The sequence below is a fragment of the Brachyhypopomus gauderio genome, chromosome 9, assembly GCF_052324685.1.
Source record: "Brachyhypopomus gauderio isolate BG-103 chromosome 9, BGAUD_0.2, whole genome shotgun sequence".
Taxonomy (NCBI): domain Eukaryota; kingdom Metazoa; phylum Chordata; class Actinopteri; order Gymnotiformes; family Hypopomidae; genus Brachyhypopomus; species Brachyhypopomus gauderio.
In genome coordinates, this window is record NC_135219.1 from 21,034,541 (window position 1) to 21,044,193 (window position 9,653).

Here is a 9,653-nt window from a genome sequence, read left to right on the forward strand (position 1 = left end):
CTTTCAGCATTTCAGCGTTGTGTTTCCTTTCTTTGCTGTGTTCCTGTTTGTGGAAAAGACACATTTTCCATTCTGTCAGGGACATGGGGGTGTTTCAATAGCCAAGACGTCTTAAAACCTTGTAGCACTGATTGCTGTTGCATTAATATCAGCCCCCTCACCTTCAGTAGCGTTGGCTACTCTCTTCCCCCCCAAGTGTGAGGCAGGACAAAAGCCTGCAGGACACAAACTGCTTGTCAGGTTCATGCAGGACCGTTCAGATGGTCCTGCTCACCGTGGCTAGCTGCCTCCTCATACTAAACTCATTTCTGCCATATCCTGAAAGACGGATCCGTATACAAACGCTCCTTTCCAACGTGTTGTGATTTTGTCTGCCGTCCTTCGCAGAGCTTAACTGATTCACACTCGGGACCACGAGCCACCAGATGCTTCCAGAATGTCGTCAGAAAAGGTTAAACAGGCTGGTGATCTGACTGCAGCGTTTGGCATTACACGGGGACAATGTGCTTTGCTACTGCACATCCATCAGCCATGGAACATTTTGATCCTTCATGAAAATTTGACCCTCAAAAAATACTGGATTAAGCTTCACTGTAAATTCTCTCTAATGCTGATTTTAAAAAAGCACATTTAAACACTCTTCTGTTGTTCTCAGAGTAGACTGGAGATAGTGTCTCTGCTTGCTTTTCCATCGGCTCTTTGCTGCTAATACTGGTTCCTCAAGAGCTCTTAAACCGTAGGAGCCCCTGGAGCTTAGAGCTCCTCCCATTCTACGGCCCCCCCAGAGCTGCAGGGTGCCCAGAGCTGCAGGGTGACCAGAGCTGCAGGGTGACCAGAGCTGCAGGGTGCCCAGAGCTGCAGGGTGCCCAGAGCTGCAGGGTGCCCAGAGCTGCAGGGTGACCAGAGCTGCAGGGTGCCCAGAGTCGCACGTTAACCCAATGTGCTGAAATGCAAAGCCAGAGTAAACAGTTTAGTTTGCTTTTGAACTGCTCCATGTTGCAGGGTGCTGGTAGTCCAACACCTCTTTACTGTGTAGCCTTTCCTCATGTAACTTACTAATACAGCCATCACAGGCTATTGCTCTGGATTGAACATCTCCATCCGGCTCTTCAGGAAGCTGAGCTGTGAAATGATAGAAATCATTTAGACTTACACACATTTAGAATATTTCTTGTGCATATAGTAGTAATGCATTCTGTTACACAATATAATAATCTATTTATCATTTACATAATGTTAATGCTATTGAAAAATATTCTCATGTGCAGTATTACAGACAAAGTCATTACTTTTTTAATATGAATTGATCTGCCTCCAGCTGTTTCTGCTGTTTCTCTTGCACAAGTCTGACATTTATAAACTACATGAACTGTACTGCATACATTTGCAGACAGGGTGGAGAGAGAGAGGGTTGAAAGAGAGACAGAGGGTTGAGAGAGACAGAGGGAGAAGGAGAGAGGGAAGCTATGAAAAACAAACCCTGGATCTAGAGCATCTATAAGACCTGTGCTTCCAATGTCCTACTTAGCATTCCGCATTAGTATCTCTAAAACTGGTAGGACAAACATAAGGAAAAGCAGCATCCCTGGGTGAATCTGCTTTCTTACTTCCTAGCTTGGCTTGATCTTTATAACGAGGACATAATTGTGCCCTCGTTATCTTATTACAAACCCAGGACTGCAGTTCAGATTCACATCTTCACATCTTTACGTCTTCTCAACTCAGAGATGTCTGCTGAGAGTATGACAAGTGCACAATAGGGGCCTGTGTCTATCTGGAGTGTAGGCCACGCTCCAATAAACCTTCAGCAAAGATGAGAATGACCTCACTTGTGCGGCAGACAGTGCCCCCAGACTTGAGCCGCTGACTTATTTCGTAACATCTGAACCACTGGAACCACGGCTGATGTTCGACGTGCTTTCTAGAACATGGCGTTGGACTGTGCAAACGACACATCGTTAATGTGGAGGCAGTCTGCAGCTCAGAACCACACGCTGTGATTTATGTATGTTGCTTTATATCATGCAGTCTGTGCAGTAAACAATTACAGTCCAAAAAAATGCCTCCAGTATGTTGGGCTTCACTGCACACTGATGGAGTTTAGGTGCAAGTATTGCCTGGATGCAATTCAACACCCAAATGAAATCAAGCCTTCCCTGGAGGGGAACTAGAGAGTTAATTTCAAATGATCTAATTGTGTTCGTTGAGGCGGCCGCTTGTAAAATTGCCTGTCTTAGTGATGATGAACCCACACTCAGATGTAAGCAGGTTCAAGGCATCTGCTCTGTTTGTAGGTGTGCTGATCGCCAAGGCTCCTGTAAGACATTTTATTTGACTCGAGTCACGGAGAAGATGTCTGATAGACAGGTGAGTATGTTCGAGGTGCTATAAGTGACTGTGATTTGTAGAGGGATCGGTTTAGAGACCTGTGTTATTTCTCCAGAGATGAACCAGCTGAAGGTTCTCCTTGACTGCCTGGGTTTCTAGTGGCAAGTGTCTGAGGAGTCTTGGTTATGGGATCTGGTCCTATAAACTGTTCCTCTTGTTTCCTCTCATCACCATCCAACTGGGAGGTGACGACTGAATAAATCCAGGAGGAAGAGGGATGAAGAACAGGAGAGGTAACAGGAGAGGTAACAGGAGAGGTAACAGGAGAGGTAACAGTCTATCAATCTGAGTTGGAACATCCTGGTTCTTTTCATTAATTGCAGGGTTAACTTGACCTGAAGTCTGATGGAAGATGCAAATGTGTAGATATCCATAAATTAACCCAATCTTTGAATCCATTGAACATGGCAATTATAAATCTAGTTCCCATTCATTTTTTTTAAAGTCTCTGAACTTACTGTCTCTGTCCCAGGCCTAAACAAATTTTGAGAATGTGTGGTCGCAGCAGTAGAAAGCAGCTCTCTTCTGCAAGGGTCACTCTTGAATAGCCATAACACTCTTGTTCCAAAGGAGACACTGAAGCAAATTTGAACATCTTCTGAAGCAAAAGTGTCCTTCACTTCTGGGACACCTGAACATGAAATGCTGAATTTGGAAATCTAGCAGGTGAGCAGGACATGACTGGAGACTGCCAACTACTCAAATGTATATGTTAACAAAGGCCTCCAGGAAGTATGGGTAGTTGAGTTCTGACCTCATGAGACCATAACATGTCCTGTTTACTGGCCAGCTTCAATTACTATGACAACTAAATTAAGTGATTCTCTCTGCATCACCACAAATAAGAAGGTTTAATTAATACTTGTCTCATACTAATGATAGGCAATCAAAGCTTCCTGAAGGAAAATCAAAATGTAAGTGTAAGGTGGAGAGAGTGTTTCGTTTAGACCCTTCACAAAATTACTTGCAGATGATATACAATATATAATCTAATAATCTATTTATCTTGTACAGAATGTCAATGGCTTGTTTAAATGGCTTAATATATTCAAATATGCAGAGTTGCCACCAATGTGATTATATTTTGCTTAAATATACTGGCCTCCAGCTATACTGTTATATCTGTTCTCAGTGAGAGAGAGAGAGAGAGAGAGAGAGAGAGAGAGAGAGAGAGAAATCAAAATTGAACATGTTTTTTTTAACACATACTGTGCCAAACCAATTTGTTTTTCATTAAAGAACTAATTAAATCGTGTTACATGAACTTAGGAAAATTCCTCTAAACATTTTGTCTGAGGGTCACAAGATATAATTACTAAAAATTATGATTAACACTAAGATTTATTGCAGGCCAAGGCTTCCTAGTATGTGTAGTTGGAATATACACTCACTGGCCACTTTATTAGGTACACCTGTCCAACTGCTCATTAACGCAAATGTTCAAATCAGCCAATCACATTGCAGCACCTCAATACAGTTAGGCATGTGGACATGGTCAAGACGATCTGCTGCAGTTCAATCTGAGTATTTCAGAAACTGCTGATCTACTGGGATTTTCACACACATCTGTAGGGTTTACAGAGAATGCCCCGAAAAGAGAAAATATCCAGTGGCAGTTCGTGGGCGCAAATACCTTGTTGATGCCAGAGGTCAGAGGAGAATGGCCAGACTGGTTTGAGCTGATAGAACGGCAACAGTAACTCAAATAACCAGTCTTTACAACTGAGGCATGCAGAAGAGCATCTCTGAACACACAACATGTCGACCCTTGAGGCGGATGGGCCACAGCAGCAGAAGACCCCACCGGGTGTTACTACTGTCAGCTCAGAACAGGAAACTGAGGCTACAATTCGCATAAGCTCACCAAAATTGGACAATAGAAGATTGGAAAAATGTTGCCTGTTCTGCAACGGTCTCGATTTCTGCTGCAACATTCGGATGGTAGAGTCAGAATTTGGCGTCAGCAACATGAAAGCATGGATCCATCCTGCCTTGTATATTCTCCAGTTCACTGTACTCGAATGACCTCCACAGTCACCAGATCTCAGTCCAATAGAGCACCTTTGGGATGTGGTGGAACAGGAGATTCACATCATGGATGTGCAGCCGACAAATCTGCAGCAACTGCGTGATGCTATCATGTCAACATGGACCAGACAAATGTTTCCAGTACCTTGTTGAATCTATGCCAGGAAGGATTAAGGCAGTTCTGAAGGCAAGATGTGGTCCAACCCGGTACTAGCAAGGTGTACTTAATAAAGTGCTTGGTGAGTGTATATGTGTAGGTATGTGGGTCCATTCCCTTATAGCCATTTATGTATGTTTACACATACATAAACATGTTACACAATTTCAATCCAAGATAGCTTGGTCAAATGCATTTTAGCTAAAGACTAACAAGGATCCCTTTTAGACCGCAATATTCATGACACACTGACTCTCAGTGCTACAACGTGCAGCTCTGATTCATGGCTGTAGTGAAGCCCATGGGACGTTCCCATAGCTCCTGTAATTAAAGCTGCAGTGCAGCGGGCTGTAGTCCGACCGACGGCCTCATGGCGGACCCTGTTCCTGCTGTAATAGCCTGAAACTGTTTCACTTAAAGCTTCACTCAGGCCTATTATTATGAAGAGTGCTAAACTGGGTGGGAGCGTTTCTGATTCTGCTGTTCTAGTGTCTCGCCACAGCTCAAGTAGGCTTTGACCCCTCGAACACACCCTTTTCATCACATGCTCCTATGTGCCTGCGTCAATATTTATGCCTGAAGTGAACTAGATTCCTTCAAAACTTGTTCAGGTCATTTCAGTTCAGTGTTACTTGTATGGCACTTTTGTTTACCATAGACATCGCAGCTGTGTAGACAGCCAGGTCCAGACCGTTAATGAGAAAGCTGAGGGTTTCAGAGGAAAAGTCTCTCTCTAGGCATGAAGAAGGGTGATGTGGGATACTGAACAGTACAAACTGAGGATTACACAGAGGTCCACTGAGAGAAGACTTGCCACTTAAGTGAGAGTCATGACGCCTGTCAAAGATACAGCAACTCACTCACTGCTGAACATATGTGGGATGAGAATTTGGTAAATAAGGATGTTTGGTGGGATCACGAGGCATGTTTAGATAATCCAAGCGTTTGCTCTTCCATTTGTGGAGTAAGCAGGTTCCAAGACCTTCACTGCCTGTATCGGAGGGCAATGCGTGTTTGTACGTTAGCAGAGTAAACACTGCAACCAATGTCTGGCGTGACCGCGCTAGACACGTGAGCTTCTGCACGAAACCGGGGAAATAACAACGAGTCCCACCTTTAGTTATCGCGCAGAAATCTGGATGCAAAGCCGATGGATTCATCGCCACCCTGGTTGTATTTCACTGTTCGGCGTCGCCTTATAGCTACTGGGTGGCCTGGACATCTTCAGTGCTCCACCTGACTGAGAAACGCAGCTTTGAGTGTGTGAGCTCACGCTGCGAGAATGGAAAGTGGGAGGAGGGGCTTGCAAGGCTGAAAGGGCGGGGTCACGTGGTCCTGCAGGTATGACGCTATTGGCGGTGCGCACGATCAAGTCCACTGCTAACGTCCTAATGCTCAGGCCAGTCCCATCGCCCCGGGCCCCTATCAGGGAAGGGTTGAAGTATCACCCGCTTTAAGGGTGAGCGCACTCTGATCGGATAACCACAGGTCACTGCAGACCCATCAGTTCTGAAAGTTTCCATTAAGCTCAAATGTTGCATCCGGAAGACAAGCAAAACTTCAAGCGACTTTATACAACGTGCGCTAGAAAGGCTGGATAGCACCCGTGCAAGGCCAGGCTTCCCGGCCTCGTCTGTCATGAATGGATGAAGAAATATTTTATTGTTTTCATTCCATACGGTCTGAACCTAAAACCTTAATCATTTTCAGAAAATAGAAAACTTGCTGTCTGACTGGCAGAGTGCACAAAGAAATCAGACACACACACAGAGAGAGAGAGAGAGAGAGAGAGAGAAAGAGAGAGAGAGTTGATATTTGCCTTATTTATCATTTCTTGTGGATCTGGGACAAAATGATATGTGTGGGGAGTTCATTTGCACAGCAGGGCAAAAACACTCAAACCAGAGCATTTCTTCTTGACCTGACTGAAGCCATGGGCAATAGGGCACAAACAAAAGGCATAAACAAACCTAGACTGCCTATTTCAGTCCCAAAAACACTTATTACCTGAAAATTATACGAACAGATATCCTGCATATATGCCAGGAAAGATGTTATATGATTGTACTGAAGGATTCACGTCAAGATCAAGTTAACACCAGTGTTCTTTATCTGCTGCTCTGGTGAACTTTGCACTATTTTGTTTGAAATTTGGATATAATCTCATTTTAAATGCGTTGTCTGAGAGGTGTTTGCTTCACTATGGAAAAAAACATGTTATTTTAAATAATCCAGAATTACTGTCACATGTCAGTCTCAAATATATAATTTTCTGTCCTATACTAAATACTATAAGCACTAGGTTTTCACTGTATAGAGTATAATTTCCTCTTCGCTTAAATATGGTATATAGCATTCAAAGAAAGTCACAATGCAAAAGGAAACAACGTGTAATTGAAATTCCCAAGACCAACATCTCTTATGCGGAGCCGTAGCCCCTGCAGAGGAGATCCGGGTCTGTCTGTGGAGGTGTTACAGTGGAGACCTTGGTATCACCTGTGGAAACTTGCACCTTCAACCTGGCAAGGCAGGGCCAAACCCTCCTCTCTCATACGCTCCTCTGGTGTGATGTTTGACAGCTCTTCTTTTTTTATGAACACGCCACTTTTCTGAAGGGTTTTTTTTTTTGGCAGCTTTGCAGCTCCGGCAGCCCTGCAGGGATGTGCTCTGTGCACCATGCAATGAGAGTTCTGACTCCATCCGAACACAAGCGGGTTTGAGTCGCATGGCGTCAGGCTCCGGCAGCATGGTTAATATGATTTTGATTCCTTCGGCTTTAATAAAAACCGGTAGGAAACGGCTTAGGAGGAAACATTCCCCCAGAAGAGAGGGAAGAATTCCTTAGCCGTAGAGGAGGTCAGCAGTCACGCAAGAGTGAGTGAGGAGACGGGATGGAGACGGGGAGATTTAGAAGAGGATCGTGATACGGAAACAGTGGGGAAACCCTATTAATGTTTTCTGCCACTGCGTGAAGCCACACGACGACAGAATACAGAAATCCACAAATACTACTGGCTACTTCAGCGCGCCTGAGCAAAACAGATTTTTTTTCTATTACGCTTTCACTGCTAACAAAATTTTGTGGCATTCCAAATGCACCAAACCTGGTAATATTGAGAAACAGTACCGAGAGGTGAAGCCAGTCTTCGCTTCTTGCTGGAAAACACCCTGGACCAATGAGTGAGGGCCTGGGGAGGTGGGAGGAGCTGGAGAGGTGGGAGGAGCTGTCGAGCACACCTGCGGAAACAACACATGACTTACAGTTGCGCTGCTAACAGCCCTGAGGCAAACGATGACATAACAAACTGAAACAAAAGCTCCCCTATTAAGTTTGGATTTAATTTTGCTGTCATGATAGATCTATCTTCAAGAAGAATCGCTTTAATTACACTTTTGTTTTTTTTCATACTTCAGTGACCTTGTTTTGTAGTCACTAATTGAAATGACTGTGTAATCAAAATGAGATGCATTGTAATTATTACATGGTGAACATTTTTGTCAGGTAAAGGGAAAGCGTATATGTTATTAGGAGTAGATTTTTACAAAATTAGATAAATGAAAAGAAACTCACTACAGGAACAAGTCATTAAATCAGTATGGTAAAATAACATTTCACTTTAATACTGCTTGTCTGTCACCAAAATATCTTTGCCATGTGGTAGGCAAGAGTCTGGCTTCTTAAATATAGGTTTCCTATTATGATAGTGCTAAAGGAAAGCTCTCTGTTGAAACCAGCAGTGAAAGTAGGTCATAGTGTCTACTAATGTGCATAGTTTAGGACTACTTTTGAGTTTATGCATTTGACTTCAATCATTTTAAAGAGCTCCATGAAACTATAGTCTCTACAATTTTCACATATATTTCCTTTTATTTTCTTTGATAGACACATCTGGACAAAAAATACAGACACAATAAACAATTATGCAGAGAACACCTACATTAAAGAGCCATCAATTTATATTAATTTGTGTCTGTGGGCAGCTATCACAGACCGGGGAATAAATTAATATCTGATACTGGTTTAGCTGTGTGGAGAGAATGTTTTCCCATTATCCTCTGCAGTCTGAAAAATGATTTCTGTTCTGATTTGCAGTGGAACGAGAAATGACACACAGTGTTAGCTGGACAGGAACAGTGCTACATTCTGTCAGTCACCTTCACACCAAACTCTGGTGTTCTGTTTCATGCTGCAGTTCCAGAACACACACACACACACACACACACACACAAGCTTTTGTAATGTGTTTGCAGTCCTTGCCATTGCAAAACCTGGTCAAATTTAAGCGTAGCATCTGTGTACAAGATATCCTGGACAGATTTCCTTTGAAATATTGCTATGTCTTCCAAAATCACAAGTTAAACCATACATCACTCGTGCCATTTATAAATAACATTATTATCATGGTTTCCTGTTAATTACGCTTCTAATGAGTGTGAGTGGCAAATCTGGGTATCAATGTCTTATTTAGAACTCCAGCCATCCAGAGCACATCCACCAATAGGTGATGGGGTCACGGGACTCGCATTAGTCACATTAGCCACTTTGGCAATCCTGCTCCATTGATTTGACCCCAGCTCCACCCACCTCTCACCTGCCCACAGCCTGGCCTCACCTGCAAATCAGTGTTGACCTTCCCAAAGTGCTTGAAGTCATGCTCCCTCTGTCAACTTGCTGTAAAGGCACAGATGACTGATTTCCTCCGTTTCAAAGCCACTGCTTTGTGGACTTGTCATCGGTCTGGTGTGACAAAGGAGATGCTTTTTGTGTTAATGGATATGCTATTGAAGACTTCACCATCATGTGTCAAAAATGTATCAAACCCAGATTTTTGACATTGTTCCGGTAAAAAGGAAGATTTAGTTATACCCAACAAGTATTCCCAGATGGACTGAAGGATACAGACTGAGGAGAAGATCTCTGTCGGTCTCTGTCATTGGCTGTCAGTGTCTGGTTGCATCAGCAGAGATGTAACTGGGTGGTTCTGCTGTGTCTTTAATCAGAACACAGTCAGTCACTTTAAAATTGCACCAATCAGGTTTTTCAGGGGGAGTGACTGTGGTACCTCCTTAAAGCCGCACG

The 9,653-nt window shown here is 43.5% G+C and overlaps 1 long non-coding RNA gene across 1 annotated transcript; it reads right to left on the bottom strand.

Moving 5' to 3' along the window:
- Positions 1-891: 891 nt before the first annotated feature.
- On the bottom strand, positions 892-7,732 carry LOC143523670 (uncharacterized). The gene is made up of 3 exons (XR_013133416.1): positions 7,701-7,732; positions 1,057-1,122; positions 892-943 (listed from the first exon to the last, which is right to left on the bottom strand). It is a non-coding gene; the product is annotated as an uncharacterized LOC143523670 (long non-coding RNA).
- Between the last annotated feature and the right edge of the window lie 1,921 nt (positions 7,733-9,653).